Source organism: Tinamus guttatus, unplaced genomic scaffold, assembly GCF_059628265.1.
Source record: "Tinamus guttatus ecotype Peru unplaced genomic scaffold, ASM5962826v1 Tinamus_guttatus_pri_ptg000459l, whole genome shotgun sequence".
NCBI lineage: Eukaryota > Metazoa > Chordata > Aves > Tinamiformes > Tinamidae > Tinamus > Tinamus guttatus.
In genome coordinates, this window is record NW_028288993.1 from 10,215,073 (window position 1) to 10,240,289 (window position 25,217).

Consider the following 25,217-nt stretch of genomic DNA (forward strand, 5'->3'; position numbering starts at 1 on the left):
CATGATACTGAAAAATGGCAGACTTGCAACAGGCAAGTTTTCCTTTTGTTTTCACCACGGCTAACCTGCAGCCTTAACTAAGCTTTTACCTAAGTTCTAAAGTTTCTTTATTTCACCCCTGTGGTTCTGTTGGGTCTCTTCTCCATTGCCTCTCATTTGTTGTTTGCCTTTTAAAATTCCATTTGGAGTAATTAAAAAATAATTATCTTTATAATCACTCTTCAGAAAATAAATCCCCCCTGGCCCTGTTTTCCCTTGGGGAATCATTTCACTGTGATAAATGCAGTTTAATTTTTCTGCTCTAACTTTGATAAATTTCTTCAATTATCTCCTTCACAAGTACACGGAGGAGATGGGCATGCAGGAAAAGCAGCCCAGTGAGTGACCAGGAACATAATAACCTGGCAGCACCCTGGGCTTGGAGGTGCTGCAGGTGGGGTGGAAGGGAGGGATGACCGAGCGCCGCTTCTCCGAGGCTTTGGGGAATTTACCAAGCCTTTTTGCAGTTTTTATGCTTTGTGCTTTTGTTTCAGCAAATTCAGAGGACTCTGATTTGTAAGGAGTGCTTCTCTTTACCATTTTTAGTAACTAGGAGTGATACTTTCATAATGGCTGGCTGGCTGCAAGTTGGCATATGCTTGTTGGGTTGTTAGTAAAATCGTGCTCCAAATTATTTGGTGTCTCTCAACAGCTGAAGGGAGTGATGTTTTGGTACAGGGAGTACCGGGATTCCTGAGATGGATTGCAGCCACCCCATCTCCTGGTGAGCTCTTTGACTCCACTTGATGCCCCAAGGCTGTAACTACTTAAACTTTAAGAGAGTAACTTTACTTGTTCATTTTAGTGACCTGTCAGTGTTCCCATTGCAATTATGAGTGCACACTTCAAACCCAGCTGTGTTCGTGCACATAGGTGTTTTCCTTGCTGAATGATGTATATTTGCTGGTTGGCACGCTGCTGAATTACTGTTCATCACTGATATTTTAGTTTGTATTATAATATTAAATAAACATTTAATTAGATTCTTTCCTGCTGCCCAAGAACCATAATAGGTTCTGGGATATTACATCAGCGATAATGTAGGTTTTAATCATATTGTGTTTCAAATTCTGTCCTTGTTCAAGATGTTTAGCCACCAATGATGTGATTATTTTGCAGTGGAAAGGCCAGAATTGCTGTCACAAAGGAAGCTGCTGAAGGTTGAGCTCTAAAATTAGAGTCCTGTGTTTTAAGATATTTGGTGAAGATCTGTGCTGCCCCTACCCAGCGTCTTGTCTGTGCCAGAGCTTCTTCCAGTCCAAGCTGGGGAGAGCTGGGGAGCTGTCAGGGCTGCTGGTTACTCTTTTTCCAGGCATTACTCAAATATACTTGCAGGCTACACCACTACATATTCAAATTTAATTGCACTTCATATTAGTAGGTGTAGTATTAATACACAATGAGTTGTTTTTTCCTCACTCTTGGCTCCCCTGTGCAGCTCTCATGGGGTGAAGAGGCTTTCCCACCAGCACCAGGCACAATTTAATACTTCCATTCAGCCAGCAGGATTGTTCCAAGGAATCCAGCATCAGAAAACGTAACATGGCTCCAGATGTCTTAATATTCTCACCTGTTAATGGCCGTGATTTCTTTAATCAGCCTTACAGCAAAAGCAGAAAAATTCCTGACATGCATAAGCAGCAGAAGGTAGGTAAATCAGTTCAGATATTTCACTGCCTTTCCTTATTGCTTCCCTTTATTCTTTGTGACAATTCTTCTTCATGCACTTCTTTTTTTTATTACATACAAAAAAATGATGTGTGAGTCAGAACTTCTTTTTTAATCAAAAGCCTTCTTCCATCTGCTGGAGCTCCTCAGCCTATCAGGCTATTTCTGCTCTATCGTAAGAGTGAGGAGAAAATAAGTTAAAAAAATAAAGGCAGTGCTCAGTGAGTGTTGCTCTTGGTGAACTTCTCCAGCAGCCCCACTCCAGGGCTGCGCTCGGGGCCGGGTGTTTTGTGGTGCCTCTGGCCTCCTTCCTCGCGGGACTCGACTCTGCACTTCCACATTAAAGCAGTGGGAGGCCCGAGCGGCCGGTGCTGCTGCAAACCCGCGCGGCAGCCTCACGAAACTGGGCCACTCGCACTGTTTACTGTGGAAACGTGACGGCGGCTGCTGCGCCCTGGGGACAGTGGTTTTTTTTTTTTTTTTTTTTCCTCTCTAGTGCACCCTTTTACAATCATTTCCTTTAACACGGGCCTATCCACTCGCCTGGTATCTGGGGACTAGTAAGAGCTGCCTGATCAGCTGCTGCTCGTGCCTCTTCGGAGAGGGACGGCGGTGCCGTTCCCGGTCCCTTGGCCGCGTAGGCATCTGTCACCTTTGCCGAGCTCCCAGGATTTGCTCCGGTCTTGGCTGCCGGCCCCAGCCCTTGCCCTCAGTTTCTCTCTTAACCCCAAACCTCCCAGCTGCTTCATCTCTGGGGCTTAACGCTGGGCATACAAAGTCTTTATTTATCTCTATTGAAAAATTAAAAAGAGACTTTATTCACGGGTCCCGCTGAAGGGTTCTTGTCTCCTCGGGGCAGCCTGTTCCCCAGGGGAGCTGCAGCACCAGCTGAAATCCCCATTGCCGTGCGGGTGCTTCTCCCAAAACGTGGTGCAGGGCTCGGGGGGACAGCGCGACCACCCTGCGAGGGGACAGGGGCTCTGCGCGGCCGGGCGCCGCTGCGGCTGCCAGGCAGGAGGCCCTTGCAGAGGCCGGAGCTTGGGCACCGATGCCCTTTTCACCCTCCCGCCTCCAGAAGCGACGTATTTAAAAGCAAAAACACACGGTGTTAAAAGAGGGTGACAAATATTTAACGCAGGGCTGCCCTGGTGCTGCTGCCGCCGCGAGGCCGCGGCGCGGGCCGCTCCGCTCCGCTCCGCTCCGGTCCGGCCCGGCCCGGCAGGCGGCGCCGCCGGGGCGCGCGAGGCGCCGGCCGGCGCGGGAAGGAAGCGGCGGCGGCGGCGGCGCTGGGCACGGCGCGGGCGGGCGATAAAGCGGCGGCCCCGGCCCCGCGCCTGCCCTTGCGCCGAGCGAGGAGGAGCCGCCGCTCGGCCCGGGCGCGGATTATGCCCGCGGAGCGGCGGGCAGCGCCTCGCAGGCGGCGGCGGCAGGAAGGGGCCCGCGGCGGCGGGAGCAGCCGGTGCGTGGAGCGAGCGGGCCGGGCCGGGCCGGGCGGGGGGCACCTGCCCCGCGGGGCCGCGCTGGGGCAGCGGGCTCGGCTCCCGCGGGCCGAGTTTGGCCGCGGCGGGAGGGAAGGGTCCGCGCTGCGACGCGGAGGCTCCGGGCGCCGCCGCCGCGTTGAGGGCTGCCCGGCAGGGAGGTGTCGGCGCCGCTGCCTTCCGAGCAGCCTCCCGCGCGCTGCGGGGCTCGCTGCGGAGCCTCCTCCCGGTTTGTGCCCTTAACCCGCGCTAGCGCCGGGGCCCCTCCGCCGCCTTGGAACCCGCCGCGGCGGTCGGCGCTTCCTCGCCCGTTTCGTAACCGCTCGAGGGTTTGGGCCGGTCTGGGCGCGGGCAGCGGCGGCGCAGCCCGAGGCTCCCCGCGCTCCAGGCCCCGGGGAGCTGCAGCCGTGACGAGCTGGAACCGTGGGGAGGAAGGAGACCCCGCTGGGGTCTGGGCTGAGCGCGGCTGGGGCATCCGCAGCTCCCCGCGATGGGGAGGATCGAGGGGCCTGGCGCTCAGGGAGGACGGGGACACGGCCAGGGGATGCCCCAGGCTCTGCCCTGCTCCTTGGGCAGCCTCAGGATCCCTCTTGCCTCCCTTTTCTTGAGGGAAAGGGCTCAACGTCGGTGCCACAGTAAAACTGCTGTTTGGTTCCTGTGCTCTCCCCGCACCTGTGTGAAGAGCAGGTCCAGCTGCCTTGGAGCCACGGGAGGGCTAACGGCACCGCCTGCCGCCTCCCTGGTCCCTCTTTCCCAATCCCTCCAAGGCTCCAGCATCGTTAACGGAGCTGGGAATGACCGACGGCGGCCCCTGCTCAGGGGTTGTGCAGTCCGCTCCGTTCCTCCGCGTTTCATATCAGATGTTGTGACCGAGACAAAGTTTAAGTCATGCATTCGGAAAAACAAAAGCCTCTTGCTTGGTTAATTCTTGCTCTGAGGCTTTTGCTCCTGTCCTTGGCTCTTGGCAGCTGGATGCAGCTAAAAGGACAATACGATGCTAAAAAACATCCTCAGTCTATAAAGATACACCCTGCCTGTGCTCAGTGCCGTACAAGCGAGCAGCTCCGCGGGAGAGGGTGACGGATACACCTTCCGCAGGTCTCCGGCCTCCGGGACGGAGGAGGTGGTTTGACTTCACGCTGAGATCGCTGTGGTTTGTAGCTCTCCTTCCCCTCCTGCACGCCGGCTCCCGTTCCATGCCCCAGCTTCTCACTCGTGCTGTATTTTTATCTCGTAGTTTATTTTTGCCGTGACTGTGTTGTGCTTCTGAGTAACACAAGCAGCCCGGCGGCCTCGCCAGCCTCGCCGCTGGCTCGTGAGCGACTTTTTCCACCGTGGGGTTGGTGTCGGCCGTGTGTCGGACGGCGGCTGCGCTGCTCTGGTTATTCCATCAAAGAACCAGTTCATGGGGTGGCTTGGCCCCGCATTGCCCAGGAACTGAGAAGCTTCCCCGGGGTATATGAAGCAGGGAGCATCAGAGGCGGCTCTGCTGCCCGCAGCACCCGCTGAGCGCGACGGGATCCCGGAGAGGCGACGGAGCAGCCGAGTTGTCGGGGCCGGGAGCGCAGCTCGTGGCACTGCTCGCTTTTGATAGAGGAGACTTCTGGTAGGCTGCTAGTTTTCATTAATCATATTTAAGTTTCTGTCATTAACTTTTAATTAAAAGCATGGTTGATACCACTTTAATGAATGTACGGATGTTAAGCCATCTTCATGCATAAAAATGCTTTTTAATTCCCTTACTATTCCCTTTATGGCCCTTAGATGCTTTTGTTACCATTTAAACAGCATAAACAGTAGCAGCTGTTTATCTTCTTACAACTTTTTTTTCCCCTCTGTGTTCAGGAAACGGCAATGGTTCGGATAAACAGTTCCCTGGTATCCTTTAACAATAATTTTTAAGCAACATGGCAAAAAGGGACCTAAGTGGTGTCTGAGCAGTGCACTCAGAGACTCTTCCTGCTGCTGTGGCCTGACATAACTGCTAAAATCCTCACTTGTTCTTCGGTTGTTCGTGAGGTGGTGAGGAGAGCAAGGAGGCCTCGAGGCCTGACTTCTGGTTATGGTGGATTTCACAAGGTCTTTTCTTCCAAATGATAATTTCTTCCAAGATGTCCTTTCTATTTTGGCGTCGCCGCTGACGGTGTGTTTCAGTGCGTTTGTCGCTTGCTGTGCATCTAACAGCCAGAGCGTTTATTGTGATATGTGTGATTTGCCATCTGGCACGTGGGAGTTTTATCTAACTTCTCATTTTACTTGACAGCAACCAGTTTGGAAAGACCGTGTCCTGATTTTGTCTTTATTTTTTATTTTTTTAATTCGCCCCCCCAACATTTCCAGTTGCAACTTTTGAGAATCAAGTCGTCTCTTTTTATAAAGAATCCATTGCTTCTTCTGCCATTTGGCAAAATGGAGCATTCCTGCCTCTGAGCAAACTAGATTTAAGGAGGATCCTCTGATTAGTCCAGAACAGCATTAATTTTCCCCAAATCCCGCAGCCCAGTGGTTGTGTTGGCAGCCTGGCTGGGAAGCGCCTGGAGGTGCTGAAGGAAGCAGGGACTTGTTCCCAAACGCTGCTCATCTCCTGCCATTCCTCCACATTCCCAGAAATGACCAGGACCACCATGGACCATTGAGAAACACTTTTTATTTTTTTTTTTTTGACATGATATTTTCCTTTTAGGCTTCCCTTTAAATGAAGGACATGTGTGATTTGGACTGAGGTGGGGAAGGAACAAACAATTTATTCCTTTATTTTCTTAGTGAGGAAAAGCAACCTGATAAAAAACGCACTCTTAATAGCGAATTTCTCCAAATTGTGAAGATTTATTCTGGTGCAATTTTAAAGCTTGCTCATATAGGGTATGATGCAATTAATATTTATGTATGTCCAAGTTAGTAAGCTATGTTGAAATTTAATTCTGAGCCTGAGAGCATCTTATAAACAAAAATGTTCAGTAGTTCCTACAGTGAATGAGAGTGAAGTAATTAATGTAGAGGAGGGGGAAATAAATAAAACATTTTTATTTTTAGCTTTGTTTCCTGGGTATTGGAGGAAATCCAGCCGCCAGAGCGTTGTGCTGGGGTAGAAAAAAAATGAGTGTGAACTTATCCAAGGGCTGAAAGGGAGTCCAACTCCTCTGAAGTGTCCAAAGCCAAGAGCCTTATGAAACTTGAAGTGAGCAACGAGTATAACAAATGATATTTAGATGTTCTTAACAATGTTAGACTAAGAAAACAAATTAGCATTGGTCTAACTGGGATTCTGCCCCTCCAGGGGAGTTTAAATCACTGGAGTGCTTGGTCAGTGCCCAAGGCTCTAGAGTTTTACTTCTGTGTTTCCTGCAGGGAAGGTGACTTGTGACTGGGGGAAATGTCTCTTCCTTTTGCACAGATGGCTGTGAGGGTCCGGGGGGGTTTCCTGAGAGGTGGCAGTGTCTGGAGACAGAGCTTTGCTCAGCAGCCTGTGACCCTCTCAGGTTCGTTCTTCACAAATGGGTCAGACTTCAGCGAGGGGAGGAAATCGGAGGCTGCGTGTGGAAATGGAGATAAATGGTTATTGAACGTAAGGGGTGCAGGGAGCTGTGGGGCTTAGCGTGGAAGGGCAGGAAGAAATCCAGTGACTGTAGGGTCAAATGTGCTGTGGAGATCCTGGGATTGTCCGAGGAGACCCCTGTGAGGAGGAGGGCCTGGCTTCCACTGACTAAGAAATAGGCTGGGCAGAACATGGCTGCCTGAGGAGGAATACAGGCAACCAGAGCAGCCGTGGGGGCTGCTCACAACAAGGAGCAGCAAACACTTCTCTTTCCTCAGCTTCTCCTTACGTGGTGCTTGTGGTCTCCAGTTTGGCTTTTTCTGCTGGCTTTTAGAGAGCCTCCAGAAAACCTTGCTGGGGCAGAGCAGAAGAGCTACAGCCTCCAGAAAATGGAGTCCTTGTGGGCCTCAAGGTTCTCCCTGAGAGTTTTTGGGTCTGCCCGGAGGGGCAGTCGGGGCTCGTCCGCGTTGGGCGGCTGCGCTCAGTGAGTACCTTGATGTTACAAGCAGGAAGCTCCAAACCGCCTCGCAGGAAAGGGATTGAGCTGTGGTGGCTTGGAGAGACTCCTGCAATGTGGTGAGGAACAAGCTCTCCCCCAAACCTTTCTGTTTGCTTAGACGGCTCCGTTTCCTGTTGGGGACCACAGAGCGACACTTCTGCTTGTGTTTTTCTTTGCTCTTTATCAGTTCATCTCGTCTGCTGTGGCGCAGACAGCCCTGGAGTGTGACAGGTTGTACCTGGCTGGAAAGGGACCTCCGAGCACCGCAGTACCCGCAGGAGGACGTAGGGAAGGTAACAGGGAGCGAGCAGCTTCGTAATTCACGCCGTGGCTGTGATCCATGTCCCGGATAGGGAAGTCGCCTGTGATTTGTTTGGATTTGCCGGTGCTTACATAACTATCACTTAGCTCCGGGACACCAGTTCAAGCAAATTAGCAGACCTAACCTGTGGAGCGATGACCTCCTGAGGCGTTTCTCTTTCAACAGGGCGATAACCGACTGGGGAGGTGGGAATGTGTCATACCGTGAGCACGCGGCGCTCCGTCCTATCTCGCGGCGCGGCCGCGTTGCCTCCGCTGCTAAGGAAGTTGGATATTTGCATGACTGTTAACTTCAGATACGTAGTGAGGCCTTAATTCCATTAAGTGCTTTGAAAGGTGATGGGAGGATTCAAGACTTTTATAGTACAGTTGTGGTAGGCTCGAGTTGAGCTGCTGCCGCCTGTCTTGTATGGGTTAGTCACAAGGAATCTCATTCAGGACACAGTGAATCATGCTGGGACTGTTTTTAGGTGGTTTGAGCTGAAGTTGGAGAGTTGTGCTGTTGTGGGGAACCCTGCAGAGTTGTGGACATCTCCTAGGAGGTTAAAAATAATAATAATAATAATAAAAAGATAATAATAATGCTGTGCTGCCCTCAGTTGTTAGATGTTTGGAATGAGCAAAGAAACGATTTTTATAAACCTATCCGTATATATAGACATGTGGCGTAGTTGTGTTTTATGTGCGTCAGAAGGCAGTACAATGGATACAGATGCACTTGTGATTATAATTTGTTTTAAAATCAATACCGTAATTTAGGTAACCTTCTAGAGGCAGAAACACCAAAGAATCACTTTTCTCTATGTGGGTGGTTCACCTACTTTAATGCTGCTACTTTTCTTTCTTTTTCCTTTTTTTTTCTTTTTTTTTTTTTTTGAAGAAGGAAATAGACATTTTATATTTATCATATCAGATGAAATTGAAATCTAAATATTTACATGTTCTTGCTGGAGCTGAGGTTGAGAACCAGTTGTAGGCGTTCCCAAGCTGTTTAGCTGTCTCCTTCGCCGAGTAGGTTGATTTTGCCTTGGGTGGTGGTGGGGAGATGGAGCCTCCTGTTTCCCGTCCCTTCCCGCCCGCGAGTCTCCGCAGCCGGGAGCGCTTCCCTCGGGGGCTGCTTGACCCGTCCTTGCGTTGGGAGGGAGCTGTAGCCTAAACACGGCGCTACCTCCCGCACGGCTCGGAGTTGGCTGCCAGCTGTGAGAGTGGAGGGGGAGTTCACATAGGGTGTAAATAACACAGGGAGAGCTTGGGAAAGGGCTGAAGGGAAGGGGGAAAAGCCCTTGTTTGCTTTTGATTTCCCCCGCATCCTCGTCCCTTCTCTAGCGCTCTCCCTGGCTGATGCTCAGTGCTCTCCCCAAAGGTGAAGATCACTTCTGTTTTGTGCAAGATAAACCAGTAGCAACAGGTGAAATGTTGCAGGTTGCAGATTAGGAGAAGAACCAGAGCTTTCTGCCTCCGCTTTTCTGACGTGGTGCCCAAACCCGGCCTGCTGGGCTCTGCTGGGTGCTCTCCTTGTAGGAGATGGTGTCTCCACGGGGGTTGCTGCTTTCTGGGCATGGTGCTTTCAGGCCGATCCTGCCTGGTGTGCAGGTCTAGCAGGTGAACGTGCCAATAGCAGACAGCTTGTTTGCTTTTCTTCTCTCCCTCGTCCTAAACGTTGTTCATGCAGGCTCTCGGGATCGGTTATTTGTCTAAACTTGTATGTGAGGGTGAAGCACTGTTGAAAACTTAACTTTTACAGATGGTAAATGTCTTTCAATGAACTTCCTCAAAAATGCATTTAGTGTGGATGCAATGTGTCCTCTGGAGATTTGGGGACTACAGTATAGTTTTTAATACTGCCTATAGCTTACTTTTAATTCCTATAGCTTTTTTTTTTTTTTTTTTTTTTTTTTTTTGAAGCAAGTCACATCTATCTAATGCACCATTTCTGTCAGAGGAAAGCGCATGTTTGGGCAAGGCTGCTTGAGGCTGTAACCTTTTTAGTACAGCTGGCGTGTGTTGCTGCAGCTTCGCAGTTTCCATCTATCATTTTATTTAGAGGAGCGAGGGATGGTCTGACTTGCCCGCTGAGGATGCACACACTGATGCCTCTGCTGAGTCTGCTCTGGCAAACGGCAGAACTGGAAATTCAGCATCAAGAGAAATCCTGAGAATAAAACTGGCATGAAAGAAGAAAAGTTTTACCATCAAGATTTGCATGAAAGAAGAAAAACCTCTAAGGAAATCTGAATTTTGTAGGGAGCTTTCTGTGTGTGCCTGATCGGTGGTGGAGCTTCTCAGGACACGGCTCAGGCTTGGTGCATCCTAGTTAAATCTCCTGGGCCATGTAAGAAGAGAAAGGGTAGAGGGAAGCCTTCTGCTGCTCTCCTGAGTGACAGTCCCAAGCAGGAAAAGAGCTAAAGAGGTTTCCTTGTCTACTGGAGCATCTGTGTCGTTAAAAGTAGATATATTAAAGCCCTCCCAGCTTTTTTTTTAATTTAGCTTATATGCCTTTTTGTTGCTGAAAGTTGTGTTTTTACTCCTTGCCAGCAAAGTAGAACTGAAAAGTTGGATTAAAATTTTCGCATCTTAAGTATCATCACCAAAAATCATCAGCTAAACTGCACTGAGAGACTGCTCTTATTCCTGGTGCTTTACAGGCTCAGTATAGCTTGACCTGCCCTCCTTCCTGAACGGAGCCTGCAGCACCCACCACGAGGAAAGCCACCTTCTGGGTGCAAACAGGCTTGGAGCCACCACAAAATAGCCTTGGAGACCCACAGTGTTGTTTTTACAGCTATTCCTGAGAATTGCACTTCTATTATTCATACTAAGAGCTCTGTAGAGGTCCCTTGCAGTGAATTTGTGCATGTCAGACTTTCCTGCACAGTTCAGCCAACTCGCTGGGTTTTCTTCTTTTTCTTTCTTTTTTTCATTTCTGTGTTTAGTGGGAAGATATTTCTGCCACGGTGTTATTTCTATCCAAGCCCAGGTTTATGCCGTAATATCTTATTTGTGGAAGTGATGCTTAAACAACAAAAATCGTTATTACTATTATTCTTTGATAAGAGATTCAGAATTCATATTGTTTGTGTAAATTTGGTTGCTGTCTCTTACAACATGTAACACAAAGGTGTTGCTTGAACATTGCTCTCTCGCAGCTAGTGACAGAGCAAGGTAGTAGATGAAGTATTTCTAGCAGATGCGTCAACAAGGAAAACTGCTTTCTTATGTGATTAAAACTAAGGTAAATCCTTCTAGAGATTGCCATTAGGGACCGTTGTAAAGCAGATTCCCTAGAGGCATGATACTCCTCTAATAAGGATCAACAGGACAGGCTTCTAAATTATGAATGTGAGATGTGGCATGTCTTAGAGAGGGGAAATGCATCTGATCCCCAGGTTTATCTTGCTCGAAAAGGCAGGAAACTTGTGTTTCTGCACTGTGCAATTAAAGGTTGGAGAGACCCCATTAAACATATATGGGGCAGGGAAAGAAGCTGATGCCCCAACAAGCTGCTTGTGTTGGAAGTGACCTCTCAGCTCTCTGTGCACGTGGAGCTCACTCGTGTTGCGCCCTGATTTCGCAGTTTTTTTGCAGACTTTTACAATTTTCTTTGTTTATTCTCGCATTATTGCTCTATGGAGGCGACCGCCACGGCAGGCTGGGCAGTCCCGTCCCCTGGGAGAGGAGGCTGGAGCCTGGGGATGCAGGAGCAGAGCCCGGCGCTCGCTGAAGCTCCGTCCCCGCGCGCCGGCCGCGATGGCCGGAGCCGTCGCCAAAGCAGCGCAAACGCAGCCGCGCGCTGCCCTTATCAGAAGCTTTTCCATCTGGAGGTGGCAGCGGCAGCCGCGCGGGGCTGCCTTATCTCGAGGCTGGCAAGGAGCGCGGGACATGAGTGACATATTTCCATTTGACTCATCTGCTGTCGGAACGGTGACATCCTTGAGTCACGTTAAAAATGAGGCCTTGCAGCTGAATTGGCGCGTGGGGCTGGTGAGTGCGGGGCAGCTGTTGCTGCTGCTTCTTTTGTCCTTGCTAAGAAAATGATTATTATTGTTATTTTCCTACCTTGAAATAGAATGAAAGTGATTAATGTTACCCCTTATGTTCTGGGTTAAAAATAACAGGAGTGTCTGATCCAGGTGGAGTGCTGGATGTTGCTGTAAAGATGTTCCAATAACCTGCTTTGCAACTATTAAAAACCCTTTAAAAAGGAGAAAAAAAGTTAGTGCCCAGTAGCCAGATGGTTGGAAAAGAACACCCCGCGATCAATGAGGCAATATGTAAATATTTTCAGTCATTACCAGGGTACTGCTGTGTTGACACTGAAATCCAAAGTGCTCTTCCAATGGGCTCCTCATTGATCAGCAGATGAGCCCTGATAAACCCGGGGATAAAAGCGCAGTGCTGAGCACCAGGGTGGGTGGTGGCGCTTGCTGCCAAGGACGGCCTTCCATCGAGCTCTGGAAATGGCTTTCAAGCCGTATTTAAGCATGTGGCTCAGCCACAAACAGTATTTCTTCCCTAGCTGTCAAATGCAGATTAAATGGCGTATTGCTTTTTTTCTTCTTTTTCCTTTTTTCTTTTTTTTTTCTTTTTTTAAGCTGTTTTATTTAAGATGAAATACGGCCCAGCTGACTAATTTTTCTATTTTAATTGCCACGTTTATACTGGAAGGAAGGTGGAAGCTAATGTAGCATTGCTTGAAATACACCTAGCCAGAAATGACAGGGAAGCGATACCAATCAAACGGTGGCACTGCAATGGATTTTTTTATGGAAAAAAATATAAAGCAGGCTGCAGAGATCCTCTCTGCTTCTCTCACAAGTCCTCCCAGGGAACTGTTCTCATACATAAAATAAGAAGTTCCTCCAGCAAGCAGGAGAGCTGAGCCCATGGAGAGGCATTTCCACCCCAGCCTCCCCCTTGCGTCCTCCCCGCTGGTGCTTTCCCTCCTGCACGGCCTCCTGGGCTCCACCTCGCGCAGGAGGTACCTTGGGAGCTGACTTTAAATAGACGCCTGTAGAGGCTCCTTTCCCGGGTCTGAATCCGCATCCGCCCACGGGCAGCCTCCCACGGCAGCGGGAGCAGCTGCTCTCGGCCGCAGCTCCGGGGATGTCACCGCCGAGGCGGGAGCTCGTCCCCTGCTGCGGGACGAGGGGGTGGCCTCGCGGCCGGGCGCAAGCGGGTGCCCCTGTCCCGCACGGTGAGTGTGAACGGGTCCAGTGAGGGCCACGTGGGACTCGCAGAGCCTTGCCGGGGTGCCTGTGGGGTGGTTGATCTTTTGGGGGGTTTGGGCTTCGTCTTTTTGATGAGTTTTCTTGCAGCTCGTCAGAGCAGCAGCTTGCAAGGCTTCAAACCCTTCTCTCTGATTTCCTGAAGCAGCGACTCCTCGGGCAGAAGAGGGCTGGTTTTGCAAAGGAAAAGCTCTTGTTGGGTGTAGCCAAGTCCAGGGCTGGTCCTGGAAGGGCTCTCCGTTCTGGAAGTGGAAAGTGGAAGAGCAGCTGCTTTACTTAAATAAGGTGACAAGTTTGTGTAAGGACAGTGGTTGATGTCCTTCTGTTTACGCCTGTCACCCAGTGAGGGGACACCAGGTGTCCAGGGCCTCGTTCTTTTTCCGAATTATGTAAAATGGATGAAATAGGCAGTTCCCTCAGACTCAGCTCTTGCTGCGTGCAGAGGTTTATTTCAGCAGGCTGAGAGAAGGGCCAGCACTGAGTTCTGTGAGTCCCTTCCCCTCCTCGACTTGCTCTGTCTCACTGGTGCTAACCTGGCAGCTTCTGTTTTCCCCTAAATTTTGTGTAGGTTTTGCATCCTTTCCCCGTGGCAGCTTTCTGGAAGCTGCTTGTTTGCTTTCTCCCCCGTCCCTTTGGATCGGGCTGTTACGGTAAGGCCAGGAGCCTGTGCTCCTCGGGGAATAAAACCACGGAGGGTCCAAACGCTGCAAACATCAGATGGGAAAAATCTGCCGAGGTGCCCTTCAGCGCTGCTTGTATTTCCTAGTTAACTGCTGCATTTATCTTGCTTGCTGATTAATTCCCTCTGCTTCCTGGCACATACTGGTGCCTGTTCTGCTGATTACTGAGTTCTTTGGGATTTTAGATTTATTTTTCTTTCCTGTTTTCAGGTGTTCACTCATCTTGTTGCTTTAGGGTAACTGTTGAGGGAATGGAGAATATCATCACTTCAGGGTGGAGGATTTCTGGGAATATCCGTGGTCTGAAACTGAAGCACGCAGACCCTGGGCATGCCGTGTTCTACCACAGCTGACATTTGTTAGGGCTTAGTATTTATTGGTGCAGATTGCACCAGATCAGTACACAGAGCCGAAACAACTGTGGTGTTTGCTAGGAACAATTTCGCTGCTTCATTTATCCCTGCAAGATTGCGCTGTCGGTGTCTGTGACTCTGCAGAAGCAGCACGAGAACATCGTGTCCTCCTGCCTTTGCCTGGGCTTGGCACGGGACAGGACAGACCCCGCTGTGCCCTGCCCTGGGGTGGCATCGGGGGACACCCCAGAGGTCGCTGCCACCGCAGGTCTGATGCCTTGGGGAAGGTGACATCCCTGCCTGGGCTGATAACTGTGTTGGGAGCTCGGAGATCTCTGCAAGAGAGAGGTTTGTACGAGGGAGAAGGCTAAGGTTCAAGCTCAGCTACACATCTGAAGGCCTCTTTGAAGGCTGGGAGCTGCTGCGGATGGGGCTGCAGAGGGGCACAAGTCCTCTTCATCCTGCTTAAGCTCGGTGAAGAGGCTTCCCTCCCTGCAGTTCTTCCTGCTCTTCCACCCATCCTCTGCCTTGGATGTTGGGCCAGGACGTTTGCCGGGGCAGGAGTTTCCTCGCATGAATCTGTAGCATTGAGGGCTGGAATTTGGGGCACCACGTGGTGTTCTGGCCTGCAGTCGTCACCGAGCATCATATGTTCAGGTGAGACCTGTGGCCCATGCAGAGCATCTTTGTAGTGACAGGGACGCCACCTCCTTGGGGGAAGGACCGATAACCCAAGCGCAGCGCCTTGGTTAGGCAGACAGAAGCCAACCGACAACATTTCATAATTAATCTGCCTCCGTGGAAGGATAAATGCCAGTTCTATTAGTGTAACGTGGCATCTGCAACAGTTGGGCTAAAAATGAGCCCCTCGCCGCCTGCTCGGCTGCACCTCGTCCTCCCTGCAGAATCCATGCCCATGGATCCGTCCTGCCCGCTTGCACCTGCCTCCCGTGCCGTGCTCCGCTCCCGAGCACGGGAATCTGCCCGAGGGCCCTTGGAGGAAGGGAGAAAGTTGGCGATGATGATTTTTGCAAGTGGTACGGAGAATGAAAATGTCTGGAAACCTTTTGGGAGCGCTTGAATTTCTAAATGTTTTTGTTTTGCTCTTTTTTTTTTTCTCCTGATAAAGTTTGCTTTGGACAAATGCACCCTGTATTTAACAATGCTGCAGTCTCTTAGGTCCAGCCACATAGCTGTAAGGGGCAGCAGTGGTTTTATCCGTGTGAGCTAGTACCACTTACCCAGAGATGTAGCTAAAATGGAGACAATGTGAATTCCTTGGTATTTATCTAAAAGGGGTTTAAAACTGGCTATTCATTTTTAGATCTCAGAACAGATTACAAATTCAAAACTGAATTTAGGAAGAGTATCAATGAGGCCTATACAAATAGCAATGAGAGGTTTGTTTTGTTCTTAAGTGCTGTACTAAATTGTGCAGAGAATCAAGGTGAATTGTGCTGGATGGGCTGAGGCTTTATCAATGTTAGTGTGCTTTTCACTACATTATTATCTTAGTTTCACTGTTTACTGTGGAAAAAAAGCTGATGTTTACATTTTTTCCAAAGGTCATACTTTTAGTTTCTGTTATTCAGAAATGCTTTTGCTTTTAATCACTTTTGGTTTCAGTATGGTTAGCAAGTGTATAGAGAACACTTATTTTTTTCTGTCTGAAGTAATTGTTTCAGACTCCTTGCTGAAAACAGGAAGACTCATCATCCTTTCCCACCCTACAAAAAAAAGGAGAGAAAAAAACAAACAAAAAGAACGAGCCTTGAAACCAAAGAGAGAAAGAACCAAATGAGTAGGACGATAAAGTTGTTTTTGCTGAGAGGTGGGGAGGTTCTCCTAGTTTTACATAGCTTCCTAGGGAGGCTTCCAGCATTGCCCCATGGTGGGTGTCAGCTACATATTGGAACTTTCTCCTTAAACGTCGGGTCCTGCTCGTCCGGGTCCTGCTCGTCCCGGGAGCCACGTCCCGGATCGCAGCACCGGGTCTCTGCAGTGAGCCCAGCTCTGGTGTAACTGGCTCATCCTCAAGGGTGTGTTTTGAGTTACGCTCCTTTGGGAGCCTCTTGTCTCGTGTATCCAGCACGTACGGATGTTTGTCTGCCTTGTGAAAACTAAATTAGAGTGGGCGATGACAAAGCTTGATGCAGCTAATGAGGAATGAATTACTGTATAACGCTAATCAGATTGGGTCTTGATGTTATTTAGATGTATGTCGGGCTATAAAGCTATGCAGATACAATTATTATTATATTTTAAAGAACAGTAATGTGTTAAAGTTATTGTTGATTTACAGTTCAGTGTGCTAGAATGGTTAAAATGACCAACGAGACTGAACTCCAAAGCATGTAAATCAAATGCAAAGCCAAGGTTAATTTATACTGAAACTTCCAGGATACAGATTTGAATAGGTGATTTAAGGGGGAAGAAATCCTTTGCACTTTAAGCCATCATAAATGCTGCTAGGGAAAGAACCACTTTTTTCCTGCCCGATAGTCCCGGGAAGTTGGTTGGAAGCGCTTGGTGCGTTAGAAGAAAATGAAGCAGACGCCAATTTCTAAAGTGTGGCAATTCTTTTAATGCAGGGTTGTTTCCTCCGCGTGAGGATGAGGATGCAGAAGGGGGTGTCCAATGCAGAACTGGGAGCCGCTGGTCTCGGTGCAGATGGGCCCTGCACTTTCTCTCCCAGGTTTATCCCTCCCTTGGAGCCTTGTGGCGGGCATTGAGGTGTTGGGATAACGTAGGTGACTCCATGTCCGGCGCTTTCAACGCTGGCACCCGGCTGGCAAGGCCAAAGTGACGTTCAGGCTCCACGTGCCTGGCTTGGCCGTGAATCAGCCGGTGATGCTAATGAGCATTTGTGGACTAAATATATTTTTAAGCTGCCTGGCTGCTTGTTCCTGATGAGGATGGGGAGATTAACAGTCCTTAGATGCTGCTTGGGTTTCCTTCGGGGTGAATCTGACCTTCTCTGGCTTTTTGTTGTTGTTGCATTTTCGTTGCCCACGGGCTGGAGGAAGGCGGTGGCACCTGCGGTCCCTCCGGTCACTCATCGTTGTCCTCCTCAGCTGAGAAATCCAAAAGGCCTAAGGGGACTTGAGAGATCACTCAGCACTGCCTCTAAATGGGAAATGCGGTAGCGGGAAGTCGGGGTGATGTTGTGCAGAGAGCACACGATGAGTGGTCAGTGCAACGCTTATTTATTTTTTATTTTTTCCCTTCTAAATTTCCATGAGTTCGAGCTGGCGATGACTCATGGCTTGGAACGTGCTTTAAATCCCCGGGGTGCTCGTTGCCGCCCACCATCACGTATTGAATTGCTGACATTCCGGAGGGATGTCTGCAGAGAAACTCTGATGTGCAATTAGCAAGCGCCGGAGCTGCACGGTGTTTGCATAGGAGCTGTTAGCCATGGTATAGCCGCGGCAGCGCCGCAGCTCGCCCGGGCTGCCGGTTCCCCCGGGCGCTGCAGTTAAGCTTTATCTGCTTTATCTTCCCCTAGGATGTTGACACATGTGGACCTCCAGTGACATCCTCCTCCAGCAAGGCTGTCTCCGCTCCCTCCTGCGCTCAGAAGCCTCTGGAGGGATTTATTTTACAGAAGGTAGGTCCTCGCAGTGCAGCTGGATGGCTGTCCTTTTATATTGCCAAAAAAAATCAATTTAAAAAGAAGACTCAAATATTACTGGAACAGCAATGACTCTGAAGGCTACTAGCTGGCCAGCAGTGAGAGAGGGGATTAACCTTAGCTTGGTTTCCACTTGCATAGATGCTTGGAAAAACTCTTAAAAAATAGAGCCAGGAGGAACGATGCTACAGATTGCCTTTGAGAGGGCAACCTGGCAGCTGCAGGACGTGTTGGCTTGGATTTTGTGGACGTGTGTTGGGAACAAACCTCTTTCTAAGGAAAATTCACGCTCCTCACCTTTTGTTTTGGCTTAGCCAGCACCCTTGTTCGAAATGTTTTTAAGCAAATGCTTTAAAAAGGAAGCAGGGTGTGTACCTGTTAGAAACTTTTTGTGTATGTTTAAGTTTTGTGGGGGATCGGTCTCCCACCTGAAAATTTTTTTATGATGTGAAATGCATGATTACCTGCCATTCCCTTATACTGTAACCTCTGGAGCTTCCGTTAAAGGTTTCCTGCGAATCTTTTCATCTCATTAAAACTCTGTTGTTTGAGTTCTAAAAATATGTGTCGTAGTGCTAAATCCAAAATTAGTGGCTGAGCAGTTTTTTCGGTAGACGGGTACTCAGCCTTTAGATCAGTCCTGAATGGATAGTTTTGACCTCAGTTGTGTCTTGTTTTCTTCCAGCGCATTCCTCACCCTTTTTAAAATTTTTTTCTTCTATCCAAAGGGTGCTTTTAACCCTTAACACTACCGAGTGTCCTGCTTTACAGTGTTCCTGAGCTTTACCAGCCTTTCATTTATGCCAAAACCCCTGGTTTCTGTCTTTTGATTTGAGCAGTGGATTACTGGGAAGAGCAGAGAAAGGAGGAAGGGGTTGGGATCTGGGGCTGTTCATGTACAAGACTAAAGGGTGCTCTGAGTTTCTCCGGGTTTATGCCTTAGAGTCATAGCAGTTACGCTGAAATGACAGTGTCACCGACACCAGCTCCGTGTTCGCATGCATTAGCTTTACCAGAAATCCTTGAAAATTACGGATCATTTGAATACCTGAAGTATCTCCTGTGAGGACTGTGGCTCCCAGTGAGTTCATCACTATTTGCTGTGTCGATTCCCTTCCGACACTCCTCTCCCCCGGATCCACGGAGCCCTAGGGCTCCCGGCACCGCAGCGTGTCCCAACACGAGACACTCCGTTGCCTCCGAGAGCCTCCTGCTCTCCTGCTGCTGCCTGCGAGGTGGCTGGGGACAAGTCCCCCTGGAATAACTTCTGCTGCCAGCAGCCCTTAGCAGAGGAGCTCATGCTCTTGGAGTCACTAATTGCAACCTGGACTTGTGCTCCTGCGCTGAGGAAGAGCTGAGGGGTGTCCGTGTGCTCCCCCTTAGGCTGCCGTGGAGCAGGTCCCTCCAGATTGGTGGTAAGAGCAAAGGAGAAATGCAGCCCTTAGCGTGTTTGGGGTTTGCTTTGCCTTGAGGCTACTGCTCTGCTCATTTCACCTGCCTGGAGGGTTTAATACTCTGCAGGGCTGACACTCCTTTATGCAGAAGGTGCCTAAGTGATCATTAAGTCTCTGGGCGGGTAGAGAGCGGTGCCTTCCATCGCAGCAAAATTAAACCACGCAGCTTGCATCACTAGAGAGCAAGTGATGTCCCTGGAACGGCAGGTAGGGTGTGTGGGGAGATAAATGGATTTTAAACCTTGTCAAGGAATGCAGCATTCATGAAAACAAGGGGCAGAAAAGCACCGCCCAGAGCAAGGGAAACTGCTGCGGGCGCCGGCTGATTTTTCCTGCCAGCCTTTTGTGGCTTAGGCCCCGGGGGTGCCAAATCCAGGTTCCTGGGCGAGCAAAACCACGGAGAAGCCTTCCTGGGAAATCCTACCTGAGCGTAATTTTCACGGGGTTGTTTTAAAATCCAAGGAAGTGGTCTGGGCAGCTGGTACAAGCAGGCAGGCAGAATCGGAAGGGCACGTGTGGAGTTAAAGCCTGCCTTTGTTTGGGTCGGAACAGGGGCCATTTGGGGCTCGGGGCAAATCATGCCCCCCATATCTCCAAGGAACTCATGTCCATTACAGGAAACATGGGGCTGCTTCACAGCTGGTTCTTTCCTTTCTCCTTCTCCTCCCTTGCCGGCAGCTCCTGCCCTTTGGCCTGGGCTCAGATTTGTAGGTCCACTTCCCCCCTCACCAACTGCCACCCTCAGACTGGTACAATGCAACCCGTTGTTGCCCTTCCAGAGCCCTATGGGTTTTGACATGGAAGTGAACTGGGACTGAATCCAGCTTTCTTTCAATGCCCTGTATATATGAGGGGCTCACAGTGTGACCCCAACCTGAGAACTGCATCCCCCTGTAAACGGGTGAGTAATGGAAGAGTGCGATTGAGTGCAGGCTGTTTTCATGCTAGAACCTTCACAGGTTGCAAAATGCTGCCCGGGGAGCCAGATAGAAGCAATAACCCCTCAGAGGGCTGGGCTGGTGGCTGTCTTTGTGCTGGTGACACAACTGTGGCATTGCCCAGCTCCACGACATAGGTGGTGGGTCAGCATCTCTGCCAGAGGGAGACAGCTGAATCTCATGCAAGTTAGAACTGACTGTCTAGGACCTAAAGGCTTGGAAAGGAACAAAAGGACCTTAAGGGATTGTCTCCTGCATGGTCTGGCACCTTGAAACTCCCAGTGGAGATATGGGCTTTTATTTGGTTATTTTTCTTAGTTTTGCAGTAAAATACTAGGGCAGGAGGCCCTGTTTGGACATGTGCATTTGACTGGGTGGAAAGAGCTGATGACTCTGGTGTGGTTGTAACCACAGACTAACTGACAGTTTCCTGCTGCTAGTAACTTTCTATAGATAAAAACCTCCTTCACTAGCGTGTGTTGGTCTCTGATGTTTAAACATCTGAGGAAGGTTCTGCTGTTTCTGGGGTTCTTGTTTTTGTCAAAGTCTTTGTAGTTCTCTGGAGGTTGGTGGTAGAGAGATCATTACGGAAATAATAAAAATTCTGGACCAGTGAAGGGCAGAAGTCTATTTAATGATCTTGTATAACTTAAAAGCCCAAACCAACCCCATTTAATATGCGTGAGCCTCGTTGTGCAATTAAATTTGCATGTACAAAGCTCTGGTTCTGGGGAGGTAGGTTATAATCACATGAACCAACCTGTGTTTTCAAGATCCTTTCATCCTACATCTCCATGGGATCCTTTCTTGCTTTTAACTCTCCTTCCTGTCCCTTTTCCCCTACCCTTCTCCCCTTGGATGTGTAAAATATCACAGCTGCAAAAATGAGAGTCCTCCTTTCCCTGCTGTTCCCATTCCAGCTGGAAAACTTGGACACATCCTTCCCTTGTGGTTTGTGATACTGTAAATAAAGGCTTGGGAGGTCACACGTTTTCCATCTCAAGTTATTTTGATTCCAGTGCAGGAATGGGGGGGAGGAGGAGGAGGAGGGAAATTAAAAAAAGCAAAACCCCAAACTGCTCTGGTTTATTGTGGAAAAAACAACTCATTAATATGAGGGAAAACAATGGGGGAAAAAAAAGGCCTTTACAAAGACTGTTTCTGACCAAAGCAGAGACTTGGGGAATCAGGGTCAAAATTTGCAAAGATATCTTCTCTTATAGTTTTCAAATAACTTTTTTTCTTAAAAGTAATGGTTTTGAACACCTAATTCCTGTGATCTGATGCTGTTTCTGGATGCTTCTGAGTAATTTGCTGTCTATTACAGAGTTATGTCAATACACTTTTAAAGTATCTGCGAGTAATTTTACCTGTGCTGGCAGTGAGTGGCCTGTATGGCTACAGTTACTCATCTGTTTGAGTGTCAGTTAAGTGGACCTTTACATATGGATTTGAGGGAATTCTGGCCCTAGGTCTTGCTGGCTGCGATGCATCTCCTGGTGCAGCCAGTCTAAGTCTCTGCTCATGGTCCAGGATGGCACCTCGTGGTCCAGGCCATGATGAATGGGAAATATTTAATATGCACCTACTCTAGATCACGGTACAGCTCTGCCTTCCAGAAACTGCCACAGAATCGTGGCATGTCCAGGCAGCTGCTACTGTTGTCATTTGAGGCTGGCCTCCTCATCTCACCTCTGTTCCTGTCCATGGTGGTGTTCGAGGCTTTGAATATTTGCAGAAAATATGGCTTGGGTTTAAATTGCTATTTCATGTTCTTACTTTAATTCTGATTTGGATTTACGAAGAAACAAGAGCTCAGAACAAGCTCCATTGGGCTTTATTACAGGCTGGTGATATGCAGAGTGTGATTAATATTGGCTTGCTATGGAGAAACTAACAGTTACCGGCAATTCTGTGTCACTTTTTTTTGTTTGACTTCTGAAGAGGCCTTTTCCTGATAAAGACTTTCTTGTTCTTTTTTAGCAAAACAGGATATAAAATGTGAATATAATTTGTCACTACAGAGCTCACGTTGTACCTTGCTACTGCAGAAGTATTTCTTTTTCCAAAAACCATTATATTTATAAATATACAGCAGGAGCAGAAGAGACATTTCACCATCTAGATGTTAATCTTTGTACAGCGCAGATTCATTAGATCTGTAGATCTTTAGATTCATTAACTTTTTCCAACCTCATCTTCTGTGTTTTCCTTCGCTTAAATGGGCACGTGACATATGGACATAAAAAATAATGGCCCAATTTCACCCCTGCTGTAGCTCATTGACGTCACTAAAGCTACAGCAGGGATGACTTGCCCCAGTTTCTTTAAAAATAAGACCTGATGAACAACCCCTCATGGAAAAGCTCCATAGAGAAGGTTGTCCTGAGCATTGCAGCAGACGCTAGGTAATGTGCGGTGACTTTGATAACATTCCCATTCCTTGGTTGGTTCTATCCTTTTGAAATAAGGATAGGGATAAGGAAGGGGCAGCAAGACAAGTGCTAGTGGACTCACCTGTACCATAACCTATAGCTATAGGGACAGTTAATCGAGAGAGAAGGTCATCAAAGAGAATAAGTTCAGGGTGGGTGTCCTCATATTTCTGACTTGCTTGGGAGTCCTTGGAGACCTCTTCCCTTCCATAGGACTGTGCTTTGCATGTTGATGCACCATGGTAGAAAGGGCAATGTGAGTTTCTTGTAAACAAACCATCAGAGGAAAGCTGGTGTCTTGAGCAGAGCCTTAGGAAGGTGGTTGCATCTCTCTTGTTTGCTGCAAGCTGAGTTCTCCTTTCTGCTCACTGCTCCCCAGAACTGGTACTCGCTGCCCATCAAATACTCAAAACGCTGTCGGAGGAGGGCCCGCTGTGGGGGTGGCAGCTCTGCGTCCCCCAGCGCCGTGGGGCAGTCCCAGGGTCAGTGTATCTTGGAGGATCTAGACAGACCTCAGCTCTGCTTCTGCTGGCCTGCTTTCCCTCTGCATAACTCGCTGCAAGTTGAAGTTGAAGGCAACGTGGGTGAAAGAGAGCAGTGCAAACCATGGCAAAAATGGAGGCCAAGCTTATCTGAGATTTTTTTTTTTAAGTTCAAACTAAAGTAAAATGTTCTTTCTGAATTTGTGCAAACTGAAAACAGACACAAATACAGAAGTTCTTAGGAGCTGTTGACTATTTTCCAGTTACTAAAATAAGGGGTAGCGATTTATGAATGGCACTTTTGAAAAATCTTTAGACTAATTTACAAAGTGTTTTGCTTGAAATTATTTATAATTGTGAGAACAAACTCTTTTTAATGAACAATCCGAGCTGCAAAGCCATATCAGCAATGGGCAACTACTTGATCACTATTTGCAGTGCTGATTTATGTTGCAGAGGGATCTCTGTAACTCACTGAGCTGAATTCTTGGCTCTTGGATGGTGACAACTCTATCTGGCCAAGACAGGTTCTCTTGCAGCTAGGAAAAATAATTATCTGATTTTGTGCACTATACCCTAATCTTCTGGTCCACTGAATATAACTGCGAGAACAGGCAGTTCCCAAGCAGGAAAATGCTTGCTGTGGTTTTGGTGAGATAACTTTAGTGTGAATGTGTGACAGCTGAAGCTAACTTGGTGGAGGGAGGGAAGAGCTTATAAGAGCGTGTTCGGTTTGTGAGATTTAAGTAGGAAAGTTTTTTGCAGTCTAAAGCCAGAAGAGTGTCAAAGTGACATTGACTAGTATAAATAGTGAAGGGAGAATGAGATCTTTAAAATATATTCAGTCTTTTGATTAGTCATCCAAAACTCTCTGGGTAAGACAGGGAAAGAAATCTGGGCTTAACCTGGTAAATGTCCTTCTAACTGCGCAAGTGTCAGAAAAAAATAGAACTTAATTCATGATATCCAGAGAGACCCATGTATCTGCTGGCAGCAGCCTTGTAAATAAGAGCTCTAATGTCAGTGGAGGTAAAGGGGGAAAAGGTAACGGAAAACGCTGCCTGAAGGGCTTTTGGAAGCAAAAGATGTTTGGTGTAATGCAGATAAGTGTGATGCTGACTTTTTTATTATTGTTATTGCATAGAACAGGACCTTGCTGGAGGAACCTAGTGAGATTGGAGGTCGTCTTCCCTCGCGTTACCTTCAGTCACCTGCTTCAAGCCTGTGCTGTGTCAGTATTTGGGGCTTCATCCACCTTCGCCTGGGCCGTACGCGTGTTGTCCCAGGTCTTCTGGCTGCTCTGGGTTAAAGAGCAGTTGGAAACTGCAGCATCTCTTAGGAAGGCACCGGGATCTGTGGTCCCAGCTGGTGCTAACCCCTGGGCACGGGTCTGTGGGCTCTGAGTGGAGAGCAAGAGGCACCAGCATATGACAAATTTTTCTCTCACCATCTTGTTTTAAGAAGAATAGTGAGTTAAAATCAATATGCAGCTCAGGAGTGCTCTGAGTATCTAAAGAAAATCCTTTGGCTGCACTATATTTGCATCATCCCAGGAGCTGGGTCTATTTAAAGAAAGGTAGGGGGGATGCAAATACAATATTTATTCAGATTAGAAAGGAAATTGGGGAAGGAGTTCTGGAGAAAGCGGAATGGTTAGTGCTAGAGGAGAGCTTTCATATTTATTTAATTGGAAGTTTTAAGCTATTCCGGATGGCTTAACTGCCAAACTCGAGAGCAATAGGCCTGGCTTACCAAGTGCTTAGGTGCCACTGCATGTGCTGAAGGTCTGCAGAGGTCTGCAGGGTTTCGGTAAACGCTACAGAGCTGATGGAGAGGAACGAGAGGGAAACTTTCCGACAGCAGTACTTGTATTTGAGAGAACTGGCCAAGAAAATAACCTTGAGATTAATTTGAGCTGCTGCTTCATCAACGAGCCTAGTGCGTCTGCTAATTCTTTCTATAGCTAGAAAGCAATCTACCAGGAAAAGTTTGGTGTTTTATTTATTTATTTATTTATTCCTGAGGTTTATTTTGATGGATTATGTTTCTAGGTAACTGTTGAAGGTTATTTCTGGAAAAGGCTGCCAGAATGTTAATTAACATGTGAGTAGACCAAAGCAGAGTTATTTTTTTGACAGTTTAACTGCTCCTCTGCTCCCTCAAAGAGGGGCAGCTCCTGTTTCCCCCTCCCTGCCCGCCCTGGCCCTGGAAATAACGATGCCAATAGCAGAAATGTCACGGCAGGATTAACTTGCTAGATATGCCCAGTGCCATTTATCTAAATGAGCTGTGGTCTTGGATTTAACATGCTGTTTCATAGCTAAGATAAGAGGCACATGAATTAGATTATTGTTGAAAAAAATAGAGGGGTGCTGATATAAATGCTTGTGTGAGGAGCTCAGCAAAGCATTAGCAAGTGTCTTACACTGGTGAACAGCAGTGGTCAAAGTATTATCTGGGAAGAGGTGCTTTCCAC

At 48.4% G+C, this 25,217-nt stretch overlaps 1 protein-coding gene across 1 annotated transcript in view; it reads left to right on the forward strand.

The window, feature by feature from the left end:
- The first annotated feature begins 17,312 nt into the window (after window positions 1-17,312).
- The window catches only part of PITPNM2 (phosphatidylinositol transfer protein membrane associated 2), a 94,401-nt gene continuing 86,496 nt past the window's right edge, over window positions 17,313-25,217 (forward strand). The window contains 1 exon segment of the mRNA XM_088532539.1: window positions 17,313-17,408. The gene's annotated coding sequence lies outside the window, so the exon portion shown is untranslated.